We start from the raw sequence: 10,651 nt of genomic DNA, 5'->3' as shown, positions 1-10,651 counted from the left end.
TCCCCCTCCCTCTCTCCCTCTCTCTCTCTCTCTCTCTCTCTCTCTCTCTCTCTCTCTCTCTCTCTCTCTCTCTCTCTCTCTCTCTCTCTCTCTCTCTCTCTCTCTCTCTCTCTCTCTCTCTCTCCATCCAATTACAACCTAGAGGGCTATTTCTCTCCAGGACAAAAACACTCCCCACTAGCCCTCCCTCTCTCTTCCGATAGCACCTCTCTCGGTCTCCCCCCTTTTCTCTTCCCCATCCTCTTTTTTTCCCTCTCTCCCTCACTCTTTCCCTCTGCTGAGAGTTGAAGAGTGGAAATGAACAAGCTGTAAACACACACCACTTATCACAGTGTATGCTGCTGTGTGTTTAGAGGGGCAGTGGCGACCAGACCCCAGCTCTGGTGTACAGGGCCAGGGGACCGGCCCTAACGACACACAGGCAGACAGATAGACAGGAAGGCAGACAGACAGGGAGACCCGCAGGCTAAAGGAAAGGAAGATGGAGGGACAGACAGGGAGTCCAACAGTGGAAAGACATGTAGAGAGTGTCTAAAATCCTACTGGTCTAATAGATTAACTGGAGCTTTATCTAAACTTAGACATAGTCTTCATTCCACTCAGTAGGTCCTGTGTAACTCATAGCAGGCCTTTGGATCTGTGGTATGCTGCAGGAACTGTCCATCATTCTAGTGCTGAACTCCTCAACCAATAATGGCAGTATCATTCTTTTTCTCAAAGACCTTTCCTTTGTTTATGTTTTATTTGTATGATGTAATATCCTCTGCTGTCTTGCATGGTTTTCAACCACATACTTGGTGTATTGGCCCTGAAAGAATCCAAACCACAGTACAGCCAGGTGACTGAGGCAGGGGTGATGTCAGAGAAGGAAGGAAGGAAGGAAGGATGGAAGGAAGGAAGGAAGGAAGGAAGGAAGGAAGGAAGGAAGGAAGGAAGGAAGGAAGGAAGGAAGGAAGGAAGGAAGGAAGGAGGTGGTTCAGGATGATCTGCTTGAGGAGTAAATAGTAAACATAGTGGATGGGGCGTGGAGGTGAGGGCCGCTGTGTCCGCTTGAGTGAGATGCGGGAGGCAGGGAGACCCCCCTCGGAGCTGTCCACTAAGACGTGTCGCTGGAGGAACTCTGCCCTGTCTTTTGTTTTCCCCTGCTCATAATCAGGCTTATACTGCTGGAGAGGTCTCTCACACTCACACACACACACACACACACACACACACACACACACACACACACACACACCACACACACACACACACACACACACACACACACACACACACACACACACACACACACACACAGACACACACACATAGATGCATACACATAGATGTACACACAGACACAAATAATATAAATATCAAATACACATACATATATAAAACTCCCACACACACAGGCACGCACACGTGTGAACACACAGACACACACACACACACACACACACACACACACACACACACACACACACACACACACACACACACACACACACACACAAAAACAAACCTAAACAAATGACAACCCAACAACAAATATAAACACACATACTGTCACACAAACGCATGAAGAAAAATGGGGGGAGAGAGGATGAGGGACAGAGAGACAAAGACGAACAGAAGAGAAATGGAGCTAAAGATGGCTAACCTGATGGCAGTCATCCGTCTATCTTAATGACTGGTTGTGTAAAAGTGACCGTCCGACAAGCCATTAACACCATTGGTGTGTAATGCCTTTGTCTGCGTAATACCTGTGTCTGGGTTGAGCAGAGAGTGACACGTAAAAGACATTCATCAGTGTGCCTGCCACTGGAAGAATACAACAACAGTGGATGGACAGTCTGTCGGACTGACTGACGTGCTGTCTGACGTACTGACTGACAGACAGGAAGAGTTACTGATCCTATAGTCGAGCCAGTGAGAGGTTCCTATGTAACTCTATGCCACGTTGATGACTTTAGTAGTGAATAAATAATTGTACATCTCTTCATATCAAAACAGCCATCTGGAGAGGAAATGGGGAATGTGAGATATAATATATATATATATATATATATATATATATATATATATATATATATATATATATATATATATATATATATATATATAAAGATAGAGTATGTTTTTTTATGTGATTTGATGTTCACTCTAACTATCGCAAATATCTTTCATCCCTGTGACTTAATACACCTCAAAATTATAGCTAAACGAAAAGTTGTTTTTACGATTTCACATTCGGAGAATGGAATAGTAGATCCATCCAATAGAAGAGCCCAACAGCAAAAGAGTTATAAAACAACGGGAGAAGGAGAGATTTTAGATGGGCAGCCCGAGCGAAAGACAGGGATAAAATGTAAAGAGAGAGAGACAGAGACAAAGCATGGGAACAGGAGAGCGAGTGAAAAGAATGATGTTGAATTGAGTGTGGTCTGTGTGTGTGTGTGTGTGTGTGTGTGTGTGTGTGTGTGTGTGTGTGTGTGTGTGTGTGTGTGTGTGTGTGTGTGTGTGTGTGTGTGTGTGTGTGTGTGTGTGTGTGTGTGTGTGTGTTTGCAGCAGGGCAGCAGGCAGACGCATCTAAGCAGAACCAGCCAGCCCTCACAAACCAATCAGGCCTTCATTAGGCTGGGCGGGAGGGATCGATGCTCAGCCTGCATCAATTAAACACCACACAAGCACGCACACACACACGCGCGTACGTACGCACGTACGCACACGTACACACACACAAACACACACACACACACACACACACACACATACATACACGGTATACACAACTACGCACTAAACACACTACAAAGTCAACTCACTACTCACACACACAAACTAAAATGGTACACATAACCACATTAACACACAACCTCTCTCTCTTGTACACACACACACACACACACACACACACACACACACACACACACACACACACACACACACACACACACACACACACAAAAACAAGCTGTCCTGCTATTGCATAAAATACAACAGTCTACAATACATCTACTAGAACAAAACATGGATCAAATTAAATGTACTCAAGGGCCTTTTCCAATTGACATTGAGATTATGACTACACAAAACTGTCACCGCAATTTTAGAGCTGCACTAAATGATATCAAACTATCATTATATATATATATAATATACAATAATGCCAAAGGAGATAGTGAGCAAGGTTAAATCTAGTTGGATGTCAATGTTTTCTGTACGATGAATAACTTAACAACACAAATATCACCTCCATAAGGGAATGGAAATGTTTTTATTGTCTTCATTCAAGACACAATAATGCTTTCAATAGCCCTATAATCAATTAAAAGAGTACAACAGTGCTTTAAAATATAGGTCTATAACAACATTTCCAAAGAATATCCCCCCTAACTGAGAGCAGACAGAAAAGGCTAACCTGTCCAGTCACACTTTCGCGCCAACAAACACAACATCGATAACACCCAATTACACAAAAACTCGCGCACAGTGCTTCTTGAACACACATTTACACGCGCTTAGGACACAATTTTATTAACACTCAATTACACACTCGCATAAATCACAGACGCATCGTGCCCTCGAGCGAGCGCGGCCGCTTGCGTTGGTGCTTCATGCAGCAGGAAGGAGGATGGATCATTTTCCAGCGCCGTCCTATAAAACAAAAAGGGGGGGCGGGGGGAAATGATTTGGAGAGACCAAAAAAAATCCACTTCAAAATAAACGTGTCTGTTTTGGGCGATTACCGGGCCACGCTTCCTGAGCCCCGCGCGTCACCTGCGCGCCGTGGCATTGACACGTCAGTCTCTCGCGGCTAACGCGATGTGACAGTGTTGAGATTATAATATCTGGGCTGTATTACTAGGCATTAACGCCATTACTGCGCCCCTCCGTCGCTTTAGCCGCTCAGGTGGGCCGTATTCTGAGCGCTGAAATAGAAAGAACCAGGAAATTGAAAGAATGTATTCTGGAAAGAACGAGGAGTCTGCAAGATAGATGGACGCATTTGAGAAAATGGGAGAGCCAGTTTAGTTACTGTAATAGATACTAAACGCACTGGGGAGGAAAATGTAAACATTTTACAGTCAAATTGAAAGATTGAGTGTTTCTGTCTAATTTTATGGCTTTCATAAGGATGTGTTTATGGAGAGCTGTATTTTGATAGGCCGAGAAAAGCAGTTACTGACATAATGATAATGTAGACTGCCACCCCTGAATCAGTTTATAACATCTGTGTGTGTGTGTGTGTGTGTGTGTGTGTGTGTGTGTGTGTGTGTGTGTGTGTGTGTGTGTGTGTGTGTGTGTGTGTGTGTGTGTGTGTGTGTGTTCGTGTGCGCGTGTGTGTGTATGTGTGTGTTTGTGTGTGTGATGGAGTGTCTGTCTTTCTTTGTGTGTTTGCAAGTCTTTGTGTCTAAATGTGTATATGAGAGGGTATGTTTGTAAGTGTGTCTCTAAATCTCTATATATTTGTATACGTGTCTGTGTGAGTAGGACAACGCTACTTAGTGATGAGTGCGATGGAATGTAAATGTGTGTGGTGTGTTTGTGTGTGCGTGTGTGTGTGTGTGCGTGTGAGTGTGTATGTGTGTGTTTGCGTGTGTGAGTGAGTGAGTGAGTGAGTGAGTGAGTGAGTGAGTGAGTGAGTGAGTGAGTGAGTGAGTGAGAATGCGACTAAGTGATGAGTGAGAGTCTGTAAAAGACAGAGAAGAAAAATAGTAACTTCTGTTTGAGTGGGGGGGGGGGGCTTGTTCTGTTACCAGTAACTCAAATAATGTGCTGTGTGTATCTGTGTATCTGTGTGTGTGTGTGTGTATGTGTGTATCTGTGTGTGTGTGTGTGTGTGTGTGTGTGTGTGTGTGTGTGTGTGTGTGTGTGTGTGTGTGTGTGTGTATCTGTGTGTGTGTGTGTGTGTGTGTGTGTGTGTGTGTGTGTGTGTGTATCTGTGTGTGTGTGTGTGTGTGTGTGTGTGTGTGTGTGTGTGTGTGTGTGTGTGTGTGTGTGTGTGTGTATCTGTGTGTGTGTGTGTGTGTGTGTGTGTGTGTGTGTGTGTGTGTGTGTGTGTGTGTGTGTGTGTGTGTGTGTGTGTGTGTGTGTGTGTGTGTGTGTGAGAGGGGGGTTGTTGGTTGAGGCCCGGTTGCATAGAGCAATACAGTAATAATGAACAGCTGAAGCAGCGCCATCACTTCACATGATTGAAGGAGCGGGCCGCTCCACGCCTGGCCGCCCGCCGCCTCCCAGCCGCCATTTGTTTCACCAGCGCACCATTCCGCCGCTCAGCCTTGTTGTTTTAATTAGGGGAATTAATAAATAAGAATAAATTAATACGGCCCCGTTGCCTCCCACTGACACTCCCCCCTCACCCACCCACCCTGGTGGAACCCAAGCCCCCCCCCCCCCCCCCCCCCCCCCCCATGCCAGGGAGCCCGGGATGTATTTGTGTGCTGTAATTAACGCTTAATAAGTAAGTGATACATTATGATTAGGGTGCGGATTCTCCCTAATGGCTCCTCGCTGTGCTAGCAATCAACCTCAACTCTGTGTATACACACATGAGCCATCCCCCGCCCGGCCTCCCCCCCAACACACACACACCACCCACCTCCATCTCTCGCACCCATCTGCATATTTGCCGTCGCGAACCCATGGCCATTTGTCGGGGGCTCTCAGTGTATAGAGAGGCCCAGAGTCTCGCTGCTCCATCCATCTGAGGGCCATTAGACACGCATGGGGGGGGGGGGGGGGGGGGGGGGGGGGGTAGAATAAGGAGGTACAATTGATATTCGAAGCTGGGAGGGTGGAGGGTGGAGGAGGAAGGGAATGAGTTGTTTTTAGGAATGGTGATGGAGGACATGGTACACTTCTGTGTGCTGTGTTGTGGTGGGAGAACGGGGTTCACCGAGGTGAGGCGCAGGGGTACGGGGCCTATAGGCTTTTGAGGGGTACAGGGGCCGTGTTGATGTGTCAACACAGGGCTCATTATCGCTCCCCAATGGAGCAGGGTTGATGGGGAATCATTTGGTGCGAGACTGATGTTTATGGTGTTGTAGTCTGCGTGTGTGTGTGTGTGTTGGGTGTGGGGGGGGGGGGGGGGGAGTGACTCCTGTAATCTGTGATGAAGACTCATTGAACAGTTTAACATTATAGGCCCATGGGAGCAGTAAAAAAAAAAATAATCTGTTAATTGTGGTACTCTTTGGAAATTATGTTTTATATATATATATATTGGCCTATATTTTATAGTATTATTCTCCTTCAAATCCTTGATTTATTAAAAACTAACATTGATACATGTTACCACACTGATTCCAAAATTTCCTAAATTATTTTCATTAAAAAATCGTCTATTATTTGGGCCCGGAAATATACACAAAGATAGGAACACAAGCAGACACACAAACACACAAGCACATGCGCGCGCACACACACACACACACACACACACACACACACACACACACACACACACACACACACACACACACACACACACACACACACACACACACACACACACACACACAGACACACACACACACAAACCCGACACAAACAATCTCACATCCATGTTGGTGTGAGTCTACTTGAAGATTCACTCAATGAGCTTTTTTTCCAACAACTCTATTTGACAGCAGTTTGCCTGAGCCATTTCATACGCTCTGAGAAAGCTTTGCACCCCCGCCCCACTCAGCCCCATATCCCCTCTCAGCACCTCCCCGCCCCGGCCCCCCACACCTCCTCCTAGAAATGTTCATTGCCCAGAAAATAATTTCTCTGGTCATTTCAGCGCCTTTGTGAGCGGCAATCAATTCCTCTTCTCTTCATGATGGTCCTGTGTGTGGGCACAGAAGTTTGACCTTCTCTGAAAGATCTATCAATTTATCCGTCCATCCCGCAACCTATCCATTAATGTTTTCATCTCTCTCCTGCCGCCGCCGCCGCTGCTGCTGTTGTTTTTTTCCCCTTCACCTCCTTCCTCACTGGCGTCGGTTGGACAGAAAATGCCGGTCTAAACTCATGTGTTCATCAAGACACAGCGAGTGTCTGTTGGTGCAATTATACGCCGTTCTAGTGCTGCTTGAGATTCAGTTAGAGGGAGAAAATGACCGTCATTTTGATTGAGAAGAATATGCACTTGAGACAGAGGGAAAGCCATTTTGGAGCATTGTGATTGTGGGACCTGGCGAGGGTAAAGGGGTCGAGGTAAGGCTAAGCGACATATCACATTACCAGCTAGGGGTCACCCAATTTCTCCCAATCTGCCGCTTACATTTCTGCAGCAGCCCGGCTGTTAATGCTACACCATTTAGCTGTCCATCTGTCCGTGGGCCAGGTCATGGTCTTTCCTTCCATTGGTCCATCCCAGGCACAGTTAGAGTCTCCGCTTTCTCTGCTTGTCCGTCCAGCCGACCAGCGCGCTCCTTCCTCGTCCTTTCATCTTTCCAACCGTTTATAGAGATCAGAGAAAGCAGACAAAGAACTAACACAATGACTTCAGAAATGGCAGAATCCAACTACAATCCCCTGCCAAAAACCGAAAATCTTTGAAATGGCTCAGTTAGAAAGCACAAGTATTTACTAGCATAGGATATGTAATACTTTTTTTGAGACCCAAAGGTTTGAATGGATATTTATGAAAAAAAAGAAAAATATATATATATACATTCTATATATTAGGGTCTACTCAGTTAGGCCAACCTGTATAGCGTGACAGGAGGAATCTTGCTTTATATTCTGTGAAAAGGGTCACGGCCAAAGGAAGTAAAGCCGGGCTAGGAAATAGCGGCGGCTCTTATTGTAATATCAGACCACGAGGTAAACAAACACCCAGTCAGATAAGGCTTGTTTGAAACATCAGTGTGTTCAGCCCTAAAGAATGAATGCAGGATATTTACAACATCTGCAGGATATATAAAAAAAATATGTATTGTGTCGGATTTTGGATTTTGTTTTCACTAAACAGTAAGATTATTGCAGTGCAGGAACGTTGTAATTTATTGCCAATCACAAGTATCTTACAATATGTTTGTGATTTCCCTACTATATTGGTTTGTGATAAATAAAAAAATTATAAATGTGATCAATTATTATTAATCTCAAATGCCATCATGGGCATAACTATTAGCTTGCATGGTCTTCAATGAAAATATGCATTATTTGTTACACAGATGCATTTAAAACACAAAATCAGTCAGGCTTTTTTTCTCTAAATCTTTAATAATGTACTGTGGCGTAGTGCTGGCTCTGCCCAGTGACTCTATAGATTCGGACACAAGCTTCCCTCCTCACTTCATCCACCGGATCTCTCCTTTTCCTCTCCTTTCTCTCAACCTTTTCTCTGACTCTCTGTTCTTAACCCAACACCTCTGGCACTGAGAGTGATCTTCCTTCCTATTTCCACGCGCCCCCCTGTTTCCTCCCTCCCTCGCTCACACCTCTCTCTCTTTCACTCTCTCTTTCTGTCCCTTCCAATCTCCCTCCTCTCCCTCCAATCCCCCTCTCTCCGTGGCTCACAGGACAATATTATATATTCCGGTCTCATGCTTTGCATGATTTGGGCAATAGATGAAGCCATATCCCTCTCCCCATCCTGGGGCTCTCCCTCCCTCCGCTCCCTCGCCTTGTTGTTTAATGTTTCAATTTGGAGGAAGCAAACATTCAATCAGACAGATTAACTGTTTAATGCATGTCATCAGTCAAACTGTCTACGAGAGAGGGCCCCTCGGCCTGCTGCTGCTTCCTCCCCAGCCCCCCTCGCTGCCTCCTTGTCCTTTTCCCGTGCCTGCTCTGCACGCGCTCACTGTCGCCTCTCATATAATGCCGCCCGTCCCGCCCGCAGCCTGACACCGGCACGTCAGGGCGCACGTTCAAACGCCGCATGGAGCTGAGGACGCGTACACGCTCATTCATTTGCGCTGGCGGCACATATAGGCATGTGTATCGGAACGCAAATAACATACACGACCAAAGACGAAAGGGCATATGTATATATACATGCAGATATGGGGGTGTCTGTTTACATATGCCTCTACGCATTTAGTTATAATCATATATGAATGAGGATGGTGTGTGCGTGTGTGTGTGTTTGTGGGTGTGTGTATGTGTGTACATGGAGTGGTGTCCGTTTGTGTGTGTATTTGTTTTTCTTTTTTGTGCATGGGGGGGAGGCAGGATGTGTGTGTGCCACAGTGTGTGTGTGCACGTGTGCATACGTGTGTGTGTGCGCGAGTGTGCATGTGTTCACGACTTTGTAAGGTACATGGATTACTTGGGACATTTCATGGAATTTCAATGGCACATATAGTGATGCACTAAAGGACACTTCCACTGATTCACTTACGACCATTGTGAAACTGCTTTACACAATTAAGTCATGCTCTCTAAACTGACAACACACACATCCGCACACACACACACACACACACATCCCACAGGCCAGTGGATAGGGAAATCAAAGTGACACGGAGGTAGAGCAGGAACGGTGGGAGATTAGAGGAAATGAAAAGAGTAAAGAGGAATGAGGGGGAGAGAGATGGAGAGAGAGCGAGAGAGCGAGAGAGAGAGAGAGAGAGAGAGAGAGAGAGAGAGAGAGAGAGAGAGAGAGAGAGAGAGAGAGAGAGAGAGAGAGAGAGAGAGACAGAGGGAGGTAGGAGCATAGAGAGGAGGAGGGGGAGGGTAAAGAGGGAGAGAGGGAAGAGGGAAAGAGGTCGGAAGGGACAGGGGAGAAAAGATAAGGAGAGAGAGGGAGAAATGGAAAAAGGGAGGTAGGGACATTGAGAGAGAGGATGAGTGCTAGATAAAAGGGAAAGAGGGAAGGAGGGAGGAAGGGAGAGAGAAGAAGGTAGGGGCATTGAGAGAGAGAGAGAGAGAGAGAGAGAGAGAGAGAGAGAGAGAGAGAGAGAGAGAGAGAGAGAGAGAGAAAGAGAGAGAGAGAGAGAGAGAGAGAGAGAGAGAGAGAGAGAGAGAGAGAGAGAGAGAGAGAGAGAGAGAGAGAGCGGGAGAAGTAGTTCAAAAGGGAAAGAGGGAAGGAGGGAGGAAGGGAGAGAGAGGTAGGAACAGTGACAGAGAGAGGGGTAAATAGGCAAGGAGGGAGAGAAGGAAAGAGGGAGCGGGGGAGAGAAGGAGAAAGGGAGGCAAAGGGAGAGAGGTCGAGAGGGAGGTGAGAACAGAGGGGGGAGAGAGGGAGAGAGAAAGATTGAAGGAGGGAATGGGAGATGCTCAGGGGATGGTGCAGACTGTAAACTAGGGACACATTCAGATGCTGGAGACACAAACAATATTGTGTGGGTTTTTGATGTGGACTGACTAAAGGTCATGAATAAGGATCTAGTTGCTTTAGTGTGAAGTATTGCACTCCTTGGCAGAGAGATGTTTGGCTAACAGAACAGCGGTGTATCTGTGATGGTATTGATCAAGTAGCTTCCTTAAGAAGGAACCTATCTGTGGTAGGACTTATGTTTCTGTTTCAGAACTATCTAAGAATTCAGCATATGTTAATATACTCTCACATTCTCAAAAACGTTAAGCTATTTTTACAATCATTGTTTTGTCTCGACTTTCCCTGTGATTTGATCCTGTCTGTTCCTAATGTGGCAGTTCACATTTATATATTAATGTTATTACAATGACTGAGAGCCGTGATTGGCTGTCTGAAGCGTTTTAGCGG

This window comes from Gadus morhua, chromosome 11 (assembly GCF_902167405.1).
Source record: "Gadus morhua chromosome 11, gadMor3.0, whole genome shotgun sequence".
In the NCBI taxonomy this organism is placed as follows: domain Eukaryota; kingdom Metazoa; phylum Chordata; class Actinopteri; order Gadiformes; family Gadidae; genus Gadus; species Gadus morhua.
The sequence above is the reverse complement of the archived record's forward strand: the minus strand, read 5'-3'. Positions refer to the sequence as shown.